The 24,322-nt window shown below is 55.5% G+C and overlaps 1 protein-coding gene across 1 annotated transcript in view; it reads right to left on the reverse strand.

Annotated features, from left to right (window-relative positions):
• Positions 1-826: 826 nt before the first annotated feature.
• Positions 827-24,322, reverse strand: part of TWIST2 (twist family bHLH transcription factor 2) — a gene marked incomplete at its 5' end in the record, with an annotated part of 49,512 nt that continues 26,016 nt past the window's right edge. Inside the window, one exon of the mRNA XM_024761070.1 lies at positions 827-1,534. The remainder of the gene's footprint in view (positions 1,535-24,322) is intronic.

A 24,322-nucleotide genomic window follows, 5' to 3' on the forward strand; every position in this document is an offset into this window, starting at 1 on the left:
ACTTGTAGTTCCCCCCACCAGAAGCCCTTAACCTGGGAGCCACTCCCCAACCCCCAGTGAAGCCCACAGACACAGTAGGGAGGCCAGCAGGTGGGGCGCGGGACTTCCTGCCCCACATGGAGTGTGTCTGCACCGTCTCCCTGCCCGCCTAGACCAGACCTCAGCCAGCTTCTCCTTCTTGGATGCAGACTGTGGACTGTGGCCTTCCTGGGACTTCTGCTCTTGAGCTCCATCCTTACCTGCACATACAAGTGCTGCAACCTTAACCTGGCCCAGTGGCATATACAGGGCTATGGAGGGTGGGACAGTTGCCTGTGGAGCTCATGTTATCAGGGGGACTGGACATATGCAGAGCAGACTGTAACCCACTGGGAGAAGTGTGAAGGAGGGCATGGATGTCATGTCTGGGGAGAGTAAGGAATTCCACCTGGGAAGGCTCTGCAGCGCTGGCACTGGCTAGCACTGACCTTGAAGAGCAGGCCTGGGACACAGGATGGGTGACTCTTGATCTAAAGAACAAGAAATGGTCTGGAGAGCGTACCTCTAGCAACTGAGTCTGGGGCGTGGGTAGGTGAGAAGATGGGCACCTAGAGGGGCTGAGGCCAACCTCATCCGCTTTGCCAGGCCTGGGTCTGTTAACACACTCAACTGCATTAGTGTTGGTAGTTTCTAGAAAGTTCTACAATCACGTATGCTATAAAATGTCTCACATCCTTTCCGGTCCCCTTTAAAGTGAAATGATAGCTATTTTTGCAACCCGTCCCAACTTTCTCAGTCCCTTTCTCGTGTTGCAAAGTAGAGAAAAGAAGAGACGGAGGACCAGGACTGCAAAGACGTCTTTATTGTTCCTGGGAGGGAGCAGAATACACAGCCACACTGCAGTCGCTGAGCTTGTTACAAATATCTCAATAAATAAAACAAATAAGCAACATATACACTGAAACAGAAAAAAAAAAAAAGGTTAGCTGAGCAGATCATGGAGAAAGAGAAAGGGGAGAAGTGAGAAGAATTCCAGGCTTCCTTGAAACAATCATGCAGGGGCTTGGGGGTGGGAAGGGAGCACGAGGTTCTTTTTCTGAGAGCCTTGGTCCAGTTTAAACAGAATTGTACAGGAAGGCATTTCTGGATTATTTTTTTAAAATATACACTAAAAAAAGGCACTTAGAGGGAAATACAAATCCAAAATCCTTGTAAATGTGTTCCTGAACTCAGCGATTTTCAGAAATAATAAATCCCCGCCCCCTCAAAACATAAAAATAAAAAATAAAACCCAGGCCTGGGTCTGTTCCCACCCTCAAACAGCGGCGAGGACGGCAATGAACATGTCACCGGCAAGAAAGACCATGTGCGCCACTTCCTCTGCGGAGCCCGTCTCGGGGACGGGGCCGTGCGGTCCGGGCTCTGTCGCTGCGCCCTCGTCTAGGCACCGTGCTGGAGCACTGAGAGGGGGGGTTTCCCGGAGGTCATTCGGGTTTCAGAAGTTACAGACTCGGATGCACCCCAGTTCCACGTGCGCTCAGCCCCGCGGGACAGTCTGGAAAACAAGGTAGAGGGAGATTGAGAAGCCGCCACACCTCTCGGTGTCCAGGGACCGCCCTCATTCAGGAGCCCCCGGACGGGACGGGACACGTGCGAGCCGCTCTGGCACCCGTCTGCCCCCTGTCTGCCCCGGCAGAAGCTGGACAGGTGACCAGTAGTCAGGGCCACTGGGCACCTGCAGGCCGTTGCCCCCAGGGACCCAGACCAGGCCTGGAGCCCCCCTCCCCTCCCCACCTCCACCCTCTCCGGCTGCACCCAGACCCAGAGGGCTGGATCTCCTGTCTGCTGTGCCCACCAAAGCCTTGCCCCGCAAGGTGCCCTGCAGGGCGGTGCTGACCCCGTGGGTGAGCCGCTCCCTAGTGGAGCTCCCACGGAGAAGAGCAGCCCACCATGGAAGGGGAAGGGGTGCTGGGGAGAGGCGGCTGCAGGGGCTTCAGGACAGCGGTGTGAGCCAAGCCAGCTGCAGAGGGGTGGGGGCGAGGACGCAGAGAAATGGGACGGCCGCTGGGCAGGATCTGTCAGAGGGGGATGAATTTCTACAGTTGTGCTTCTGAAAAAACTACAGATTCACAGACAACGCAAAACAAAAGTGTACAGGGAGGTCGCATGCACCTCTCACCTGGCTTCCCCCACTGGTATCACCTTGCACTAGTCTCGTGAAGCATCACAAACAAGAGGGACCTCGGGACACGAGGCTTCTTCACACCTCACTCCACGCGCGTGTGTGTGTGTTGGGGTGGGAGGAGGTTGGACCAGGTGTGTGTGTGTGTGTTTGGTGGTGGAAGGAGGTTGTACCAGGTGTGTGTGTGTGTGTGTGTTGAGGTGGAAGGAGGTTGTACCAGGTGTGTGTGTGTGTGTGTGTTGAGGTGGGAGGAGGTTGTACCCAGGTGCGTGTGTGTGTGTGTCTGTGCGCGTGCGCCATGCTATTTCATCACCTGTGGATTCTGGCACCCTCCAGTGCGATCAAGATACACAACTGTTGAATCCCCAGCCCCACGAAGCCCCGGAGCTCACGCAATTGATCCATAAAGTGCAGGTGGGTCGATCAAAATGCCGCTCTGGGGCCAGCTTCCAGCCGCCGTCTCCGGAGCCCCTCACGCCCATGTCTACCACCTCCCGCAGGACCTGGCCAGTGAAGCTCCCAGGAACCAATTCAAGTGACAAAGGCCACGCTCTACCAGAAACACTCCTGCCTTCCCGCTGGGGAGTGAAGCTTGTTGCTGACAGGGAGGTGGAAGACCAAGTGATGTTGCAGAGGGAGGGGGCATGTGCTGGGTGGGCCCCGCGGGCAGGGAGCTCAGGACCTCACGGGCTGCCATCTGCGCCCACCGACGTCCTAGAGAAAATGTGCCGGAGAGAAGATCTGGGCCAGGGTGTCCGAGCACCAGACTACAGAGTGAGTGACGCAGCCCCGTAAGCCAAGGTCGTACGTCTCCGCAGTGGGGACGGCGGGAGGGCCCCGGGGATATCACGGGGCACAAGCACCTGGCCAAGGACCTCAGCACGCGCTGGCAAGGCCCCTGGGGGTGAGCACAGTGGGCCCCTCACCTCACCCCAAAGAGGCAGCGTGTGGCTGGGGCAGCTGCTGGCCTGTCGCCTGCTGTTCTGGGGCTGTGGACTGCTGACTGCCCAGTCCTGCGGGACCCAGCTCTACAGCACACCCAGCCAGCTTGCAGCCAATGCAAAACCTTGACCTCCTGCGCCCCCAGCTCCCTCCCCGTGGAACCCTGAGCTCCACACTAAAGCCCAGCCGATCAGGGAACTCTAGAAACCTTTACTGCCTCAAGACAAAGCTCTGCAAAAAAGCAAAGACACATTTTCCCTCAAACTCCAGTGCGTGGAAACACACATGCACTTCTTTTTTTTCAAGTTCAGAGCACTCCAAATATGTAAGCCTTTTTAAGTGGTCCTGGGCAGAAAGTCAAAGGCTGCTCTCTCTTGGAGAATGTGGATGTAATTAGATAATTAATAAGGGGGGCAGCTAGAGAAAGCTAAATGGAAGCCTTCCTCAGTGGGAGGAAACAATTACAGCAGGTTTTGATATATGAGCTGCGCCAGCCCTCCGAGGGGAAATACAGCATCATCCGTGGAAAGCCAGAAACGACAGGGCCGCCCCCAGGAGCGCAGGTTTCAGGGTTCACTCCACATGCCTGCGGGGCCCAGGGCTTGGGCAGGAGCGAGCGGCAGGTTCATTAGTCTTTCTGACCGAGAGCCTTCGGGGCCGACCGCCTTGATGTCACCCTGACCCCAGCTGTGTCTGCTGACATGGGCGGCGTTCTCAGCCACAAATGAAAAACATCTGGGGCCCCGACAGCCTCCCGCGTGTGAGAGCCACCTGAAACCGTGTGCGTGTGTCCTGTACACAGTTCACGCTGCATCTGTCTGCCCGGCCAGGAAGCGGGGCAGGCAGAGAGGCCGGGCAGCAGCTGGACTGAGAGGCTGGCCGTCCCCCTCTCTCACCCACGCCAAGCATTGGGCACTGAGAAGCAACGAGGGTCTTATTCGAATCTGTATCCCTAGGGCCTGACACAGGGAGGGGCACATCAACAAAGTTCTCCAGAAAGTGAGGCAGGGGCGGGCTTAAGAGGGAAGCATTCATTTTAAGGCCTTCCATCCATTCACTGATTCACCCCCCCATCCATCCATCCACCCACCATCCTTCCATCTAACCCTCCATCCACCCACCATCCTTCCTCCCTGCCTCCCTTCCTTCTTTCTATTCACCCACCATCCATCCACCCACCATCCTTCCATCTATCCTCCCATCCACCCTTCCATCTACCCATCTATCTTTCCAACATGTACTGAGCATCTTTCATGTGCCAGGAATGCTGTTAGCTGTTTAAAAAGCCCAGAGGTGAATCAGAGCAATCTAGCGGGGGAGGAGTAACATGTTTATAAACAACTAGAGCTCAGGGTAGACAGTGACAGCTCTTTTAGAGGAAGTGCAGCTAAGACTCTGCAACCAGAAGGGAAGGGTGAGGAATAAGGGTAGAGGGAGAGGACCACAGATGTGAAATGTCTCCTGGTCAGATACAGCACACGCACGCACACATGTGCACACCTGAGGCTTTGCCAGTGGAGACTGGGGGGCAGAAGGCGAGGGTCAGGAGACCAGGAACTGTTCACAGCGGCCCGGGGGCGTGGCCACGGTCCCCAGCACAGAGCAGACATCCAGGGCGTCGTGACAGCTCTCACTGCCCCTTCAGCATGAAAAGTGGAAGCATCTCTGCCTCCACAGGCCCCTGGCACTGCCCAGCTCACTTGAAGGGGCTCCCCCCGTCAGGCTGCCCTTGCTGCCCCCTCCTCCCGTTCACTACGCCTAAAACAAAGACCCTGGACACCTGGGCTCCCAGGTACACTGTGTAGGGGCGGGGGTGGAATGTGCCAGGGGTAGATGAGCAGTGATGGACCCAGGGGTGGAGAGCTGACAGCTGCCACCTTCCCTGGTGGGTCTCGCCCATTCTGCACGGGCCAGCCCCCCTCCCTCTTGGGCATTTGTCCTGCACTGTTTTTCAACGGGGGCCCTCTGTCCCCTGGCCGAGCCTGCCCACAGCCTCCTGGCCGTTTGAACACAGCTCCCAAGAGTGTGGTTTGGAGGGACAGAGCCAACTTCGTATCACCAACAAAACGTGCCGTAAATACGAGTAGAAAACAAACGATGATTCGCATCAGACAACTGAGGACCACAGTGGGGAAACTGCCAAGCTGAGCACCACACAGACAGCCCAGCGAATGGGGATCCAGCTTTCAAAACAGCGGAAATTATCGTCTTGGGAGAAGCCAGAGGAGTATGTGTGGATAAAATGAGAATATGCTGCTTTGAAAGGGCATGAACAACCAGGAGACAGGAAAAGCACTCTTGGAGATCACACAAAGAATATTAGTAGACATTTTTTTAAATAATAGAAACAAAATAGCAAAATAGATACTGATGAAAAACCATTAATGAATTGGAGACTGACTCATGGAATCTCTCGGCATCTGAGCAAAAAGACAAGGTATGTGGAAAGGAGGAAGCGGACGTGGTCACAGGAGAGATACCGACGGAAGAGTCCCCACGCTCAAGAAAGATCGAGGGTTTCAGATTAAAAGGAGCACCGAGTTCTGGAAAGGAAACCCAACAAGACAAGCAACAGAGCCACATCACAAAGTTCTGGATTCTGAGACTAGAGAAAACCTCCTACAGGCTTCCAGGCATAAAAAGAAACAAAAAAAGAACCAGACTGGGGTGCCTTCCCCTGTGCTCACACTACCCGCTAACTGTCAATCCCAGGACGCCCAGAGTTTCTGTGGAGAAGAACGGCGTCCCTGGAGCTCTGCTCCCCAAGAATCCATGGACCCCGTGGGGAGGGAAAGAAACATGAGGTATTTAAGACCTCAGGAAGTACACCTATCAGGTCCCGCTTCTGCAAAACACTACTAGGAAACGTCTTCCATCAGATGAAAAGTAGCTCGGGCTCTGTCTCTGCAGGCATGGCAACAAATGATCTAACAATCCCCCCCACCGCAAACCAGACAAACAGGTAAGACGCTGTGGTCAACGCTCTTTCTGTCCCAAGAGGGCAGAGGGCGCTATTCTTCCCCAGCTGGGTCCCCAGGGTCTGGAGCAGTGCCTGGCACACAGTAGGTGCTCAATAGATACCTGCTGCAAGAGGGGCTACAATGAGGAGGTCAGACACACAGCAGAGGTGAAGGTCACCCAGGTGACCAGGAGCCCCAGGCTCCCTGTAACACCCGCACTCTGTAATGCACTCGGACTCCCGTTTATTCTACGCTTCTGCTCCTCAAGACCAGCAGGGTCAGCGACACACGGAAGCCAGTGAGAAATGCAGACGGCAGGTCTGGCCCGGAACCGAGGAATCAGCTCCTGCACGCTGGCAAAATCCCAGTTCTCCGGAGATGCTCCCCGAGCAGGAAGAAGTGGGGGGTCGCGCACAGCCTACATCATCCACATCCCTGTTCAGAGACATGGACTGCGGCTGCGATGGGCTGTGACTGCCGGGGCACATGGCTGGGTGGAGAAACGAGAATTCCAGCTTCATCACGCTCTCTGCCGGGGGCGGGGCCCCCGCGGGCTGCCCGGCCCTGAGGCTGTGCCAGCCGCTACAATCCTGCCTGAGAGCCCCAGACACGGAGACCCGCCGGGGCCCGCCCGGGACACGCAGTGGACACAGCTGTGCAGCCGACCCGTGTCCAGCTCGTCTGGCTGCACCTCGATGACCACCCACCTGAATGCGTGGGCAGCAGGGGTGCCAGCGACAGCCCCTGCAGGGAGTCTTGGAAGGATCACCCACTCAGCTGGACGGGTTTTCTTCTTCCCTCTGGGTAGGGGATTTGAAGAGACCATGGGGCACTGGGTGCAGGCAGGCGCTGGACGCCTCCCTGCCTGCCGCCGGCTGGCCTGGCCGGGATGGGCAGTGCCAGAGGGTGGCCCGATCAAAGCTCGTTCCCCAGAGCCACTTGCCCCAAGGCAGTTTCTGTGACAAATGTTTGTCCAGGGACGTGGGGAAAGAGCGGTTTTGCTTTCGTTGGAGAGAATGCGAAGCTCTGAGCAGCGAGCTCCAATCAGGCCTGGGTAACGGGAAAGCATGTACACAGGACCCCCTCCCTTAGGGACCAGCGGCCGAGGCTCACCTGGGCGATAGGAGAGGCAGGGGTCCAGCTGCCCCTGCACATGGGGGCCCTCTGTCCTCCCAGTTCAGGGTCCCTCTCTCCCTGTGGCCTCTCCTGGCTGTGAGCTGGGCCTGGAAGCCCCAAGGGTCAGAAGGGTAGAGAACTGGCAGTGCCAAACGACAAAACGGACCCCGTCCCAATGACTATTTGGGAATCCACCTCTAAACCCTAGAACAGCAGGAGGGAGCCCGGAGCCATCCTCCCGTAGGCTGGACTCTATTAACTGCGACTTGATTTTCAAAGGAGCAGTTTAAGGACATATCCCTGTGGGGTGAAGGAGGGACAGACAAAAGGCAAACTGCTTCCTCTCCCAGCAAATGTAAAGCAGAAAGCACTGGGCTTGTGAGGTTGTGACGTTTTTACAAGGTTCCTCTGGACGGCTGTCCCACCTCCCTCCCTCGCCCGGTCCTTCCCTCCCTCTGCGAGTCCCTGCCCTTTAAGGGGCTGTAAGTGGTCCCTGAACCAAGCAGCGGCTGGGAAGGCAGGACACTCTGGCCTCTCTTTACAGGCCCCTGGGCCCTTTGTTAAAGAGTGGGACAGAGGCTGCAGCCATGTGAGTCTCATTAGGCCAGTGAGCGCCAAGAAGGTGGCAAATGGGGCCAGAGTTGAGACCCGGAGCTGCTCTGCCGGGGGCTGGCCCATCCCTTCTGGACAGTCCTGCTTTCCCGGGAATGGCTGGGTGGGAGGTATCCCACCATACCACAAAGCTCCCAGGACCCCCAGCGGGTGGAGGGGTTTCTGCTGCCCTGCGGGGATGCCTGAGGCACTGCCTGCTCCTCTCGGCTCTGCGGGGACGTCAAAAGATTCCAGGACCTGCGCGTTCGGCTCGAGTGTGACATTCAGGACTGCTGCCCGGACACGGGTGCAGGCTGTGGGTTCCAGAGGGACCGTGCCCGTCTGTGCTGGAGCCACCGACGCCCCCTGTGCTCTCTGCCCCCTCTCTGTGTCCCAGACAAGCCCCCTGCTTGCAGACGCCACCTGCCAGGGGCCCCTGCCCTGTTCAGGGTCTGGGGTCAGTGGAAGAAGGGTAAGGAGGGTGAGGACAGGTGGCCCCTCTCTCCAAGCTCCGCGACTCAGACGTCTGACCCCAGCCAGCCCGCCGTGCGTGAGAAAGAGGAATCCTCTTTGGAATGACCGCGTTTACGATGCCAGGACTTTCCTATGGCTCCCTGGTGGCTTGCAGGGGAGCTGGTGGCCTTGCTTCTCCAGGGGACCAAGAACTTCACATCCACTTACAAGTGGAAACAGCGTTCTCTCCCCCCCTCCCTCTCTCTCTCTCTGTCTCTTCCCCGGCCCCGGCTTGGGCTTGGCTTCAGTGACTCAGGCTATGTCTGCAGTGACCTGTCTGCCATGGGGAAGTAGCCCTGAGAACAGGCTGGGGAGGGGGCATGCTTGCCTCTGGGCGTCCAGGCAGGCCCCTCCTACTTGGTGCCTCCCAGTGTCACTGCCTGGGGAGACCGCCCTGCAGAGCCCACCCCCAGCAGCCCGAGACTCCCCAGGGCCAGCCCTGCTCAGTTCCCAGGGGAGTTATGACAGGAAGGCCAGGGGTCCCCGCGGACCCATCCTCAGTGCTGCCTCGGAGGGAGACCGTCCCATTTCTTCTCCATGAGTCACGCGACGCTGCAAAGGGTCCTCCCACGTTTCAGAGACAGTGAGGGCAAGCAGTCCCGAGTAACCAGAGACAAGGGGGATGCCGCCTCTTCCTGGCCCACAGGCCTCCAAACCCAGGAACTAGTTTAACCGGTGAATTATGATTTCTCCAGATGTCACTACATTCAGCTTCCAAATAAAACTCATGAGTGTTAGAGGGTGGAGTAAACAGTCACGCTGCAGGCGCCCCATTTCAGGCTGGAGGTGCACGAAGTAAGTGCCTTTCAGGATGGTCCATCCAATGGCATCATTTCGGAGATGGGGGCCTGGGGTTGGGGGTGACTTATCCCAAGTCACCAGGCAGGTGCAGAGTCAGCAGCAGAACTCAGGTCAGCTAAGCCCTGGGCTGGAAGTCCCTCGTCTCCCACGACCGACTTCATGCCCACAACACCCTTCGCTCGGGTCCAAACCTGGGGGCACCGAGTTAATAAATGTCTCTGCACATTTGACAAATGAGTATCTGAAAGATACAAGGGTCCCAGTGACGGCAGCACCAGCTCGAGAGGACATTCACTGAGGGTTTTCTGACATCAGGTGTCCTGCTGGATGTTGGCCTGTAAGTATGAGGAGGACAGGCTCCCCTGTCCTCAACCAGTTCATAGTTCCCTTGGGGACGGACAATAAAATACATTATCACAACAAAAATGTAATGTGTTCTAATGAAGGTATAATACAGGTACGTAAAGGTCTACAATTATTTTACTTTAAAATACAAACAAATATAAATACAATGATTATAGCAAAATATAAGAAATGTTATCATAACAGTATTAAAAGGCACACACTAAAAGTACAGAGAGCACGACGATTAAGTTTCCAGGGCTTTGGGGAGCTCTTCACGGGATCAGGGGCTGGCGCTGGGTCTTCAAGGAGTCTGGTCCTGGGTGGGAATGGGGAAGGGCCTCGTGGGCAGAGGCGAGGGTGCACGGGCACACGCGAGGTGGGCTGGAGGAAGGTGAGGATTTGGGGTAACGGTGAAGGCAACTTTTAGGGGGGCAGAGATGGGCAGGACCCACAGAGCAGTGGGGAGGCAATGAAAGGGGTACTAAGCAGTGCACGGCACGATGAGCTGGGCTTTCCCGAGATAACGGTGGGGCGGCCCCAAGGATGCCAGGATGGGGAGGACCCCCTTGTGGTCCAGGAGGAAAGGGCTGAGGACCCTGGGGAGATGCAGCAGCGCTGGAGAATCAGCAAGAGGTGAGCGGCGACCGAGGGTCCAGCTCGGGCAACAGGAGGGGTCGTGACCCCAGGGACTAAACGGGGGTCACGAGAGAAGGCGCTTTTGTGGGGAAATAAGACTAGTGCTGGTCGGGCTGAGTTGTCAGTGCTTTCATGACACCATGAAGGTTAAGTTCACTCAGCAGGATGTGCGGCTTGGAACCCCAGAAGAGGGTTGGGGGCTTCAGACTTATGAGCAAGACCCTCCCCTTGGAAGGAATGAGGGTACCTGGCTTCGCTAGGATTTGGACCCAGACCTCTGGATCCCAAACCCAGGCCTCATTCTCCATTTCTGTGCCTCCTGTCGGGGGCAGAACTGGGGGTTGCAGGCCTTTAGGGCCACACTTTCAGGGGAGGTGGGGAGACTGAGTGTGGACCATCTGAAAGAGGCCGGTGGTGCTGGCCGCTAGCGCCCCATGCTGGCGGGAGGACTGCATCGCAGGGGAGAGCTCGGACCTGCACCTGGCCATGGGGGCGGTCAGCAGGTGACCTTGGGGAGGGCAGGCCCAGTACAGTGGGGGCTGGGCTGGCTGGGGGCAGTCTTCTGCACGTTTGGAGGGCAGTGAGCGTGCCAGGAACTGGCTTCCTATATGGATTCTGCCCTCATTTCCACATCTTCAGCGTAAACACACCCAGGCCTGGAGAGGCTGCAAAGCAGTGGGGTCACAGAGCAGAGGAGTGAGAGCTGGGAATGAAGCCCAGACTCCCGCTGTCTTCAGAGCGTGCCACCCCATCTCTTACGGGGGGGCACAGCCTGGAAAATGCAAAAGAACATTTCCCACGAACGACGAAAAATGGGGGATAGAAACACTGTTTCTAGGAATGCATCGGTGGTGACGATAACCTCTGCCTGACTACTGCCAGCTTTTAGTTCCCCGATTAATCTCAGAAAAGAAGGCAATTTTTAAAATGCAAAATGGTTTACAGAAATAACTGCACCTAAATCTATTTTATTGGGCCCTCCTTTTTCCGACCACCCAGAAAAAAAATACGCTACTTTTGAAATATTATGCAAATAGGTGTGTGCATCCAGAAGAATGCAAAAACCTTACTAAAAATCCTGCTGTGGCCCAATCCCCGGTCCTGCCCATCTCTGGGAACCCTGATTTTGGCAGCCTCTTGAGATATGGGATTGATTTTGACAAAGCAACAGCACCCAGGGGGCCCTGGCGGGAGGATGTCCTTCTAGGCACAGGGATACCCCAGCTTTCCGCAGACCAGCCACGGGCTGGGCTAACCCACCCCTTCGGCAAGGCCTTTTGCTTCCCAAGCTCTGGATTCAGTTACTTTTAGCCCATTTCCTATTCTCAAACCTCAGCACCACCTGAGTAAAACTGATCTCTGTTGGGAAACATCGTACTTAGAAATCGACCAGCCCACACTCAAGCGTGGAAGGGCCTCAGGGGTTCGGGTAAACTAGCTCATAGAAGCAGGACCGGGTGAGTGAGCGACCCCCAGCCGGACCGGCCACGCGGCTGTGAGCCGTCAGGGCTGAGGTGGGAAAGCACTGACCCTCCCGGCGGAGGCCAGCCCCGGGGCCCCGAGGAAAGGTGTGCGCAGTGGCCTTGGGGTGGGTTCCGTAGGGACCAGTCAACACCCCGGCACGTGGTGAAGTAAAACTGACCGTGCGTGTTTAACGGCCGATGAGAGCTGAAGGGGAAGGGGAGTGAATGGACGGTCCACTGACGGCAAGCGGTCCACGAACAAGCCCGGCTGCTAAACGGCACCTCTCGCGCTTGCAAGAATCCAGCCCCTCCTGCACAGCCCGGCTCCCTGCCCCCAGTGGCCACTAACTCCAACCGAAAGACACCTGATGGGCCCCAGGACAGGCGCGCAGGTGTCTCAGGGCAAACGCAGAGAGAACTCGGGGTTCCTAGACCGGCCACCCCTCCCAGGCAGCCCGCAGGCCCTGTCCGCCAGCTCCCGGCCCCAGCGAGAGGGCGACTCCCCGGCCTGTGGCTCCCGTGTGTCTTCTCGCTGGGCTTCCACACGCTGCTCACAACCATGGCCTCCTGCTGGTGGGTGAAGCCGACACCCTCGCTCGCTCACCCCGTAGGCCTGCCAGGGGAAGGACATCTGATGGACTCTCCTCTTACCCCCAGATGACACCTGGGAGCCCTCAAGCCCCAGGGGCAGCAGACACAGAAACAGAAGTCGAGTTCACGCCAGCCAGCCCCGAGGTAAGTCTGTGATGAATCTCGTACAGATGCTCCGGCTGCTGGTAGAGGGAGTGGGGTCCCGGGGGCATTAACAGGGGGCTCTGCTGTCAGCCGGAGAGGGTCAACCAGGGGTCCCCATCCACCGGATAAGGTCAGTGTTACCCTGCTGATCTTCAAAGCACCTGGAGTTGGTGTCGCCTCTGGAAAAAGCGTTAGATATTTCCTCCTAAAAAAGGCATCCATCACTCCCCTTCCAACAGAGAGCTGTAATTCCCCACCATTTGCTTTTGAGATTCAAACTTCTAATTGCACAATACACAAATCTAGGGGCTCCTTTGTCTGCACTGAACCTAAAAGGACCCGTGAATGTGGGCGATAGACTCTGTTCTTTTTAATTGACACACAGTTGATTTACAATGTTCTGTTAGCTCCTGGGGTACTGCGAACTGGTGCTCCAGTAATACACACGTCCGTATATTCTTTACATATATCTACTCTTCTTCAGATTCTTTTCCATCACAGGTTATTACAAGAGACTGAATATCGTTCCCTGTGCCGTGCAGGAGGTCCTTGTTCATCTATTTATATGTAGTAGTGCAGATCTGTTAATCCCAAACTCCTAATTTATCCCTCCTCCCCGACCCTGCTTCCCACTTTGGTAAAACCGTAAGTTTGTTTTCTGTGTCTGTGAGTCTGTTTCCGTTTTGTAAATAGGTTCATTTTGTCTCATTTGTTTTAGATTCCACATATAAGTGATATCACATAATATTTGTCTTTCTCTGTCTTACTTCACTTAGCATGAGACTCTTATCAGCCCACTGGTAACGCCCCCGTGCTGACTGACCCTGGGGCCTGAGCAGTCCAGTCTGGGAAGGGCAGGTCTTGGGGGACAGGTACTCTCAGGGGCCTTCTTGGCCTTGGCTTCCACGCAAGAGTTTTGAGTCACGCCCTCATCCCAGACGGCTCTCGGCCCCCAGGGCCAAGTAAAGAGATACAGAAATACTTTCATTATTGCTCAATTTTTAAAAGTTCAAATTTCCTGGATTGAAATCCCACATTTATAAATTACAGCAGACTCAAATAAATTATAGCAGACTCAAATAAATCTTACAGAATGTATTGTGTTTTCAAAAAAGTTTTGAGTAGGAAAAAAGGAAAGCCTGAATTATTCTGCATTTTCCCACACAGCCACAGAAGAGGGCACGAATGAGAAGTGACCGCCCGTGTGTGTACGTGTATTTCTGGAAGCAAACCTCAGTGGGACCCCATGTCCTAGATTGTGTGGTAGCACCATGTGTCCCCTCTTTTCTACAGGCTTCTCGGAACCACTGGCTCTTCGGAGACCCCTCCTAAGCTGGGGGCTGCCAGAGCAAAGCATCTGAGAGCCAACAAAGCCCCTCCCTGGATGCCCGGACAGGGAGGCGCTGACCTCTGCCCCAGGACTGTGACCAGGCCTGACACTGGGACGTCCTGCCAAGGCGGTGCTGCCCAGCATCGCTGAGCCTGCAGACTGGTCCTGTCTCCCCTGTCTACGAAGTGGGCTGGTTCTACCTGCCCCAGGTGAGTGAGCACCTGGCACGTAATGGATGCTCACCTGGCGCTGAGAAATCCGCGGGGGGGCGTTACAAATGAGGCCCCTGGCGCTCGAGGGATGGAATCCTGTTCCATGTCACACGTTCTGGCTTCCCTGGGGTTTGGGATGACTGTGCAGTGCAGGCTGAGCGACTCAAGTAGCCTGACTTTACGGTCCAAATACAAATAGAGTTTTCTTTGAAATGCGGCCGCTCAACAACTAGCATCTATCGCGCACACAGCGTGCGTGGAGCTCTGCTGTAGACCCGGGCAGGCGTGGTGGACAGGGTGGAGCAGGGCCGACGGGCTTCAGGCCCTTTGGTACTTGGATAGTATGTGTATTTGTGTGTATACACACATGCCATCATATCCCATATACGTGTGTATATACGCACCACACACACACACACACACACACACACACACCCCAGGCGTACGAATATCACGTACAAACACTCATACGCACGACGCCACAGCCTTCTCTAAGGAGGGTCACCTCTGTCCTGAGTTTGCTGCAGTCGTTAACTAGTGAATTCACAGTTTGGGGGTAGAGGTTATGCAGTCACATGGGTCCAAACGGGCCTGTCGCACAGAAGTCGGCATGAATTCGGGGCAGGGTTCAGTCAGACCCTGCTGCTCTCCTGGGCGTGACGGCTCAGTGCAGCTCCACGGCTCCAGGAGTTCTGGGGATGGCTGGGCACTGGAGAGCAGATGCAGAAGAGGCTCTTTGCACCCTGGAACCTGCCCAAGGCGGACAGGACTCCCTCTTCTTAAAAGAACGTTTTCAGTCACTCAAGTGCCAAGACTTCCCGTCTCTTCCTTTCTGGAAGAATCGGCCTGACAGTCAGTCGTGCGAATCACAGATGCCCATGTGACAAGCAGAGCTGTGTATCTCCCAATATCCCCCTGTATTTTTGCATTGATTGCAACTCCTGAGTTTGAAAGCCGGAAACAACTACTTTAATTAGAAAGATAACAGCGCTAAGACCCAGAGACAGGGGATGAGACCTTGGAGTTACGACCAAAGCAGGGTAGCTGAAGTCTGAATATTTGCTATCACATTTCTGACCAAATCAAAGGCTACGCTCCTTAAGCGGGAATCACTCTTTTGCATAATCTGCCCATTTTTAATGCATTTATTTACCATTTGGACTCTCCAGCTTAGCATCCTCTACTAATTTCTTTTGCCGAGACAGACCCATGAATATGGAAAGCAGTGTTGATGTCAATGTTTATAAAGGGATTCGACAGCTACTTTAAATCTTAGATCCAGCAATCCACCTTCCCTTCTAGACTCTCTTTAATCAAGCTTTGTCAATAAATAGATGAGATACAGATGTTCTGTGTAGTTTTAAAGAATTCAGGTTGAATCCACTTTAAAATAAAACACAACTCTGGAGGCACATACAGAGGAGGAAAGTTAACAGACAGAAGAAAGCTTTAACAAAACCCCAAATGGAGGCAGGACTCTGAAAATCGGCAAATACACCTTGAACCAAAGATAAGAATTCGAATAATGTTTAGGGGAGGCACAGAACAACCCAAACGCTTTCAACTTCTAACAGGAGTTACTTCAAGGAAATCTGGGGTATAGAGGCTCACGTTTGGTAAACAAATAAATGAAGCCAGGGTTACACTCTGAAATAGTTTTGTATGTTAAAAACTTCAGTGAAAAGTGCCTTTAGAAATTGAGCTTCTCCCAAAATGAATCTGAAACAACTTAGTTTAGACAGCTTTCCCAATGCACACACCCATTTCGCAAAGCAGAGTAAACATGTCTGAGGCTCCAGGACACGAGATAGACCTCTGCGGTGTCAGACTGTCTTCCCTCCGTCACAGGGCTGGTCCAGTGGCAGCGAGGGTGGCGAGGCTGCAACTGCAGACATGGTCCCGCCTCTCCCGGGGCGACGTGTGGCCCCTGCTCTGCTGTTTCCGCTCATCCAGGCCAGCTGGGGCCCGGCTCCACAGGGCACTCAGGACTCCGGCTGGCAGGGTCTCCACCGTCTTGTAGCTGCACCTTTGCGGGCATGTGGCCTTCCAGCCACTCGGGCAGTGGAAGACAGACTGAAGTGTCCCCCACTTCCTCCTGGAGATGCTGCTGCCACTTCCTCCTGAAGCTCACTGGCTGGCACCAGTCACCCTGCCCAACCACGGGGTCTGGGGAGTGGGAGGGGGAGGGCCAAGCGTTGGTGGTGCCGCTGAGTCGGCCCCAAGGGCCAAGGCAAGGTTTTTGAGCAAAGGTTTGTCCAAGACACAAAAAGTAGGTTGTAGATGATCACTTGGGAAGCCATCTGATCATTTGATTACACTACCTTCTCCAAATGTGGGCATCAGAGTCCTGAAGGTTGACAGGTAGCAGAATCACGGCTGGGGAAGCTCGGTATTTTGGGGGAAAAGGTGCAGACAGCCAGATACTGAATGTGTGAAAGAACTTAACTTTAAAAAAAAACGGTCATTAAGGTCAGCCATAAGGGCAAAACACCAAGGTGTACACAATGACGTGAATCCACGTTAACTTGGTAGCAACGGGGTCTCACTCACTAGCTCACACCCTGTTTTATTGAGATGATGTGGTGGCCGCAAGGGTGGTGAGGTGAGTTATTACTCGGCTTCGAGGTGCCGCCCCTGCTTTCCTCTCCTCTCTCCAAGTGACGGGCCACCTGGTTCTCAGGACAGCGGCAGGTGTCCTTGGCGTGAAGTTTCCGCTGGGACAGTGACTTAAGGGGGCTCGTCGTGCTGGAGGGACCCGCAGCTCGATGTCCCAGGGTTTTGTGAAGGGTCCTCGCTGAGCTCAGAAGAAAGCTCCACAGGGCTCGCGTGAGCTGGCCTTTCACTGAAGTCCTCCTGGCACCGCTGCCCTGGGGCGTCGTCCTCGTCCAAGCATGTTCTTGGACATTGCTAATGCATTTGCTCCAAATCTGGTCTTTCAGGGCCGCCTGGACAAATGCCTCTCCTTCTCTTTCCCAGAAGTCACCTTGGTCACTTCACTTCCAGGACCAGGAGGTGTGGCTGGGAGACTGGCTCGGGACGTCCCTCACGGGGAAGCGTCTCCTGCTGGTGGGGCTCTGTGCTGAAAACAGGGTTCCCAATGACCAGACGCATGACTCTTCCACTGCCCCCACCTTGCCCCCCAGCCTGCTCACCCCATTCAGCTCATGGGCGTCACCCAGAACTGCACACAAAATGGCGGCCAGGGTGCCGTACACACACCCGACATCCCCCTGGCTCCAGAAAACAGCCTAAAAGTTGGCTCTCTCACATTCTGAGCGAGGTGAACTCAGGGCTTGGCTCTCTCACGTTCTGAGCGAGGTGAACTCAGGGCTTGGCTCTCTCACATTCTGAGCGAGGTGAACTCAGGGTTGGATGAGGGATTACCGTGCACACCGGGCTCATCTTCAGAGCACCGGCAGCCCTCTGGCACCTCTGGGAAGGAGCGTGGATTCTCCCTCATACCTTGTACTGTGGGCTAGAGAAGCAAAAGCGAAGCTAGCTAGTGAACCAGAAAGATATGGAAGGAAACCACTCTCCCCACCAATACAGTTTACTTTGAGTTTCAGGAAGTTTAATTGTTGAGTTGAAGGCATGATTAACGCTAAGTAAAGCTGTGTCCTTGGATATTTACAGGGGTTCAGGGCTTAATGCCATTTCACTAGAAGCTGGGGACTCAGATCCCAGGAGAGGGTCTAGGCAGGCAGGAAAGCAAGGGAGCTGCGCTGTCGGTCTTTAGAAAAAAGTTCACAGCACATTTTACATCTTAGCAGGAAAACCATTCGTTTTTATAAGTTAAGATTGCAAATTAAAATTACAAACATACTTTAAAAGTGTAAAAACGACCTTGGATCCCTTTAGGAAATGACCCTACAGGGTTCAGTAATATCCCCCCACCCCACCTCCCCAGGGCTACGCGGCATTTGCGATCTGGTTTGCAGGATTCTCGGAGATCTCGATGGCGAATTCTTATCGTCACCCTCAAGATCATCAAACGCAATCTCACCTGCTGACTGGCGCCAACCCACAGGACATCGGGAAGGTACAGTCCCCAGACCCAGACGTCCTCTGCTGGGCTGTGGGCTGACACAGCAGACACTGAAGACACTGCGTAGCCATAGGGGCAGAGTCATAAATTAAATTCCTGGGCTGTATTCTTTCCTTGGTCAAGCATGCACAATAAACGCATGAGAGGCCACTTTGCCTGGATTAAATAAAACTGGCTGAACCAGGCAGCACGCATCAGGGCCTTGGCAGGTCACCCCGTGGGCACTGGGAGGGAGGTCGGGAAGAGTGGACCACGCCCGGAGGAGGGGCCCCTCCGGCGCCAAAGACAGCCTGAGAGTAAGGCGGGGACCCTCAGGACCAGGCAGCAGGGACCCCGAGCAGGAGGTGGCACAGCTTCGCCCCATCTCCCCCGTTTGGGAGGGTCTGAGCACTGAAGGCACAAGAAGCTGACCCCAAACCCTGAGCATCCCAGGGACGCGTCTGCGTGTGTATCCTACACTCTGCCATGTCTTCTTCCACAGATGACACTCAGCGGTGACCCCGTGGCCCCTCTGCCTCCTGACCCACCCTGCCCAGGGGAGGTGAAGTGGCGTGACTGGTGGATGGTGGAAGGGGAACTGAGTGTGCTCAGCGCAGGTCCTGGACCCCTCCTCCTGGAGTGGGAGCTGCCTGCAGGGAGGGCGTCTCCCATCCACCCTCCGGCAGCTCCCGCGACTCCCAGGCCCTGCGGGGAGGCCCATCTTGGTCCAGCTCTGCCGACACAGGGTTGAATTGGCCTGACCCTGGGACCCTTCATCTCAGCCATCATCTGTAAACAGGCAGGGCAGCCTACCCCAAGAGGAGTTGCAGAGCCGAAGTGTTGGGACTTGCCTCAGGGCTCAGGCTGCTTCGCAAAGGAAGGTCCCATCAGGGCCCGCTAACCCCTCCTGTCTCCCCTTTGCCACCTGCTATCTGAGTGACCTTGGTCACGTCTTGTCCCCAAGCTGGACCTCACTTCTCCCAGGTGGAAGTGGCTGGAGGTCTCCGCGGCTCTGGGGGTCTGGTGATTTTTGAGAATCTTGGGGACAGCTGAGAGCTCATTCGCATGTCCCCGCGGGGGCACAGCTGGCATCTAACAAAGCTGTTTTAAGACCTGGTTAAAGCTGTGGAACCCTCACTCTCCCCAGAAGAAGCTCAATGCTGTGAGCACACGCACTGCCTTCTTGGGGAGGAGGCTGGTTTAACCGGAATATTTCTGAAGGGAAGGAGGCTAGAAGGAACCCAGATAAGCACCGGGGGACCGGAGGGGAGGCGAATCGCACTTTAAGTTGTGGGTCCAGGTGGACTGAAGCCAGACATGCCGCCCACGGGCCCTTGGCTTCACAGAGCAACTCTGATCGGCCATCGATTACTGACGTCTTGCAGATGCAAAAGGAGAGAAAAGCCAGTTCCGTACATCTTACAGCTGGGAAACCAGTAAAAACACAGCTTTCCATTCCTGAGAGCCACCTCCCTCTCCACAAGGCAGAGACCGCACCCCCCCAAAAAAAACCCATCCGGTCCCCTCTGGACACCCCAGGAGCTGGGGTTCATCTGACCCACCTCCCCCCGGGCGTCAGAGTTCCTCTGTGGCCAGGCTTCTAGAAAACTCTTCTGCTCAAGTGCTGAATATTTTCCCTGATCTGTCTTCAAAATCCCAATCTTTTTCTTTCTGCTGGAATTAAAAGCTGGTGAGCGGTGAAGGATGGGCTGGCCGTCACTCCTCCTGTGTCTCCTGTCCCTGCACTTCCGCTTTTCTCTCTCTATTTCTCCTATTTAATGCGAGGAAAGCCAGCCCAGCTCCTCCGAGAGCAGCTGGAGACGGGAGCGTGAGGTGGATTTTACATCCGCAGAGAAGTTAAGATGAGTGACGTGGCAACCCCACCATCTGCACTCCCATGAGCCTGCCGCCCCACCTGTGCTCACAGGTCCCCGCTTCTGGGTGAGGACAGGCCACAGGGTGACTTCAGTGGTCGGGGGGGAGAGTCCCCAGCCCCGTCTTCCCAGTAAGACAGGATTTGCACAAATGCCACACTCTCCTCCAAGGGGCATCAGGCACCACAGGCAGAAAATGGAGCCCCAGAAATGCAACAGCCTTGCTGAGGTCTCTAGAATTAGCAGAAAAAACGGATGCTGGAGGGAAAGAATCATCAAAGAAATGTTCATGTCCATCTCGCCCCAAACCGCCCCTTCCCTGAGTCCCCTGGGGCCATGCTGAGCAGAGGGCGTCCAGCCCTGTCTGAACACCCTCGGACTCAAGCTCTGAGGATGGGGCAGCCCTGTGCATGCCGGGCAGCTGCAACCGACGAACGTCTCAGGTTCTGATCCTTGGGCCTCCCAGGACAATGCCCTGGGGCCATCGCACAGGAGGTTCCACTGTCAAACCCAGATGCCCTAGGATGTGTGTCCCCTGGGAGCCTGGCTCTCCCTGGGAGCACACCTGGACCAGTCTACCTGTCCCCCGGCGGCCCTGGCTCTCAGCAGCTGGGACTGCCCTGGGTTTCTGCAGAGCCCCTCAGGAAGCATCCTTCTACTTTGTTAAAAGAAGCTCTGTCCTTGGAGAGCTCTTAAGATTGAGTTATCACTTCTCAGTGATCCAAGCAGATTTGTTCCCTGAAAGGTCCCTCACATGGAACAAAATGAATCCGTGAGTTACAAACAAATTCGCTCCTCCCAAGGTGTTCTCCTCATGAATTTAAGTGCTTTTACAGATCATTAACTCCTTGGCCAAGAGGCCAGAGCAGGGAGGAAGCTGAGCTGGGTGTTGGTGGCTGCTGCCCCGAGGCCAATCAGAGCTGGGCTAAGGGGCTCTGAAATGATAATAACAGGAGTCATTGTTCACCCGGATTAAATTTACACATGCTTCTGAGCGCTGTCTGTTTTGTGAGGCCGGGCACCCTGGCACAGGGAGGGACACACGGCTTCTGCATTTCTGTTTGGGCCACAGCACAAAAGTGGAACAAAGCCCTAATCTGTTTTCCAGCCGCCGCCTAATTTCAGGTCCCGGCAGTTTGGAGGCCAGTCAGTGCAGGTGGGCAGCAGTGCCGATGCAGAAGGGCCGGGGCTCCAGTGCTTCCAGGAGAGCACAGAGCTGGCCAGTTTGTCCCACATGGTGCCCTGGGCTCAGAGCAACTGGGCTGCTGGGAGAGGAAGGCGAGAGCCCTCGGGAGGAGGAGGAAAGCAGGGCCCGCAGTGGGGACAGGGGCTCAGAGCCAGAGGGGCCTGAACGTAAATCCTGCCTCTGTGTGCCTCTCTGAACAAGACAGTGTGAGAGAGAGAGAGACGGGACAGAGACAAGAGAGACAGAGAAGGGCATCACCTGACTCATGGGGGTGGTGTGAGGCCTGCGGTGCATGTGGACGGGAAGCCCAAGTGCACTCAGGTGGGCACCGTCTCCTCCCTCCAGCCCTGTGATGCCCAGTGTCCCCATCTGAAGGCTGAGCAGCTCCCCAGAAAGCACCCTTCACACAAACAAGTGCAGACACATAACTCCCGCTGGGACTTGCACAGAACTGCAGGCACAGGTGATGCCCAGAACGGACTTGCTGAATGGAACTGAGCAGAGGCGGGGCAGAGAGCTCGCAGCCAGGGAGGTGAGCCCGTCCCAGCTCGGGGGCAGCGACCCCACGCCAGGTGGGCACATCCTCCAAACCCAGCCCAGGTATGAGCCACCGCACTCCTCCCTGCGGTAGAGGCAGGCTACGGGCACGAGAGAGTGAGTGGATCAACGGATGAGTGAGGGGCACAGGGGTGAAGGGGCGCCGACTGCTCTCTACGACCCCCATTAGACCATGTGAGTGCACAGGGCTTGAGGGCTGGACGGGTGAGCGCCCACCACTCGCTCAACAGTAATAACGACAGTAACAGTTACGCCCCTTTGCTTTCCCTGCCTGAATGCGTCAGCGGCCCCAGGGTTCTGTCCGAGGTCCTTCTCTGCCCACCGGGCATACGGGGGCTTCCCTCCCTCCCCTCCTTGAGTCACTCCCCACCTGGTGGCCTCCCTTCACCCCGTCTGGATCTCCAACATGGAGGCCTGCACAGCCATGAGCAGGTGAACCGCAAACGAGAGCCCCGAGAAAGATCACTGCTCCTCCCTTGTGGGGAGTGGCGAGTCCTCTGGTCTTGGGGTGCCTGGTTCAGGGCTGCCAGCCCTAGGAAGCCCTTCCTGACCACCCCCCCGCCTCCCCTCCACATGTCCAGCATGCTTCCCACCAGTGCGGCCTGACCAGGGGCCCCGGTCTGCACAGCTGTGATGTCCACAGCCCAGGGACCGGGGCTTAACTCAGGATGAGGTCCTGCTAACCCCCGGCTTGATGCCAGGTCCCTGGTTTCGGGGGTTGGAGGCAGCACATCAGGATGGCGGGGGAGTGATTTTCAGCACACGCCCCCCTAGCTGGGCACACTGGAATGGGGAGGGGGCAGCAGGGCAGAGAGAGGACGGAGTATTGTAGAAAAATCTACAAACAATTCTAATGTACATCCCCTTCCCAGCATTGGAGAATGGCTCGGCATCCCCGGCAGGAGGCTGTGTGCATGCGTGCGTGTGTGCGTGTGTGTGTGTGTGTGTGTGCGTGCACGTGCATGCATGTGTGTGCGTGCTGGAGAGGACGACCACAAGGCACATCGGCTAAAGTGAGACACTTTTGAGAATGACAGGGGCACTGTTACTGATCAGGCTCGGAGAACAGGAGTGAACCAAGACGGTCCTGGGGATAAGGGCAGGGACGGTCACCCTAGCAACAGGGCATCCACTTCTGACCCCTCCACCTCCACTCAGTCCAGCGGAGCCCTGGTCACTGATCTCACCAGGACGGCACTAACCCCACACCTCTCCAGGTGCTCGGGTCCCCGCAAGACCACAGGCTCAAAGGGGAGAGAGCCGTGTCCACCCACAGCAGTGACCCCTTCCTGCTTTTTGGCACCTGCTGGGTTCTTTCTCTGCACAGAGCACACTGTGCCATTTGATATTATCCACTTAGAATTCTTTTCAGAATTATGGTCTCCCTTTCATTACTGGGTGTCCCAGCACTTCTGTGCGATCACGTGCCCTCACTTGGTATGTTTCACAGACAAATTCTCACTGCAGCCCCTCCAGAGGTAACATTGAGTGAAACATAAAATTGAGCTCCTAAAGGTGGTGGGCACATGGGGTTTCCAGCTGAAAGCACCGACCCCACCATGCCCAACCGGAATCCTGTCCCCTCCATGAGATCTGTCCCCGCGGCCACACACAGCTTTCAGGCCACGATTAAGATGAAACCCACACAGTCCTGGGGAAACGTTTCCATTCTGTGTTATCTCCGGAAGGAACAGACTCCACGTGAAACTGGGGACCTCGACTTCACCTGGAAGACAGATCAACCTGGCACTGCCACCTGCTCTTTCACGAGAGGCGTGGAGAGCAGTGCCCGCATCCCTCTGGCCAGACCCTGACGATGGCCAGGACCCAGGAGGGCCCTGACGGGAGGGGCTCGGATGCCGGCGGGGCTGGCCCCTCTTTCTTCACGGTGCCCTGGAGTTCACAGTCTTTGGTTGCCATCTGACTCTAGATCAGAACACTGAAGGAGACAGTCAAGTGTAACTGTAACTCCAAAGGCAAGAGTGGGCTGCCTGCACGGGTTCCAGACGGGCTGCGACAAAAGGCCAGCTGTGGGGTCCAAGTCCCGCAGAGATCCCGGGGCTCAGGAACAAGGTGGGGTGCAGCCGGGAGGAGGGCCCCTCAAGAGCTGGGGGCCATGGTCATTTGCAGAGAGCCTGGGTCTTCACAACCCCTGTGGCTATTCCTGAGAGACCTGGCAACCCCTCTTTTTGCAATTACACTCTGAATAGCCCCCCCTCTACCTGTACCTGGGGATGACAGATATTTGGGGTGTTTCCGAGCTCTCTGCAGCCCGACTTCATGCTGCTTTCTTCTGGTGCCCAGGCTGCCCCTGTGATCTCAGTACCGGAGCTCTGAAATCTCACATCTGGCCACCCCAGCTTCCCTCCTCACGTTTCCTTGTCATAAATTTCTTCTTTCTGCCGTCCTCGTCTTCCCTGCATCCCTGACAATAACTTTCTTGAATTAAAAATTACATTAAACATAGGAATTCATCTGAGAAAGAAATGGCACCTTCACAATCGTATGTATTTGCAAACAGCCTCACGGTAAGCAGAGCTGCTCATTCAAAAACACCCTGTGCTGGATTCCCCAGCTACGAGACGTTCCTTCAAAAAAGGCCTTCGCTTTTCTTGTTAAGGATATAGGAGGTGTTGTTTATTTTTTGTTTTTATGAATGGCATCTTTTTTGTTTCATCATATAATCGAATTGGTTATTATTAGCGTATATGAGGACGTTCTTAAAATTTATCTTCACTTAGTAAATGGTCTCTATCCTAAATGGTTTCCTTGGTCCTAATGGTTCTGAAGGGATTTTTTTTTTTTGGTGATGGAGAGGGGGGAAAGCTTCCAGGTAGATAACTGCTTTACCTCGGAACAATAACATTGCTGCTGC

Source organism: Neophocaena asiaeorientalis, unplaced genomic scaffold, assembly GCF_003031525.2.
Source record: "Neophocaena asiaeorientalis asiaeorientalis breed wild unplaced genomic scaffold, Neophocaena_asiaeorientalis_V1.1 scaffold185, whole genome shotgun sequence".
Lineage (NCBI taxonomy): Eukaryota > Metazoa > Chordata > Mammalia > Artiodactyla > Phocoenidae > Neophocaena > Neophocaena asiaeorientalis.